Here is a 517-nt window from a genome sequence, read left to right on the forward strand (position 1 = left end):
TTTTTCAGATTTTGGAATATTTGCACATACTTGGTTGAGCATCCCTAATCCAAAATCAGAAATGCTCCAATGAGTATTTCCTTTGAGTGTCTTGTTGGTACCCAAAAAGTTTCAAATTTTGGAGCATTTTGTGTTTTGGATTTTCGGATTAGGGACACTCAACCTGTGTCTTTATTTTTGAATATCGAAATAGAGAATTGTCTTGAAAGGTGTCCATCAAAGAATCACTACATTGACATTTAGAATATTTTTTTAACTTCAGCTCCTTTACATCTCTATATTATTTGAATAGCTTACAATCAGCACAAATAACTTCAAAAAGTAAACATTATTATTTCATATGTCAGTTTTCAGCATTTTGTTTTGAATATGTGAAACGACCAAAATTAATTATTGATATGTTTAAATATGTTATGGTATGGAACAGATGACTATGGCTTTTTATTTCTCCTTATTGATTTCAGTTTGTAAACTGTATAATTCATTAAGAAAGTTTCCTTCTGTAAGGTAATATACA

At 29.4% G+C, this 517-nt stretch overlaps 1 protein-coding gene across 1 annotated transcript in view; it reads left to right on the plus strand.

Moving 5' to 3' along the window:
- The window catches only part of LOC103600666 (sodium channel and clathrin linker 1-like), a gene marked incomplete at its 5' end in the record, with an annotated part of 111,003 nt that overhangs the window by 28,070 nt on the left and 82,416 nt on the right, over positions 1 to 517 (plus strand). The window lies entirely within an intron of this gene.

This window comes from Galeopterus variegatus, unplaced genomic scaffold (genome assembly GCF_000696425.1).
Source record: "Galeopterus variegatus unplaced genomic scaffold, G_variegatus-3.0.2 Scaffold3413, whole genome shotgun sequence".
NCBI classification, from domain to species: Eukaryota; Metazoa; Chordata; class Mammalia; order Dermoptera; family Cynocephalidae; genus Galeopterus; species Galeopterus variegatus.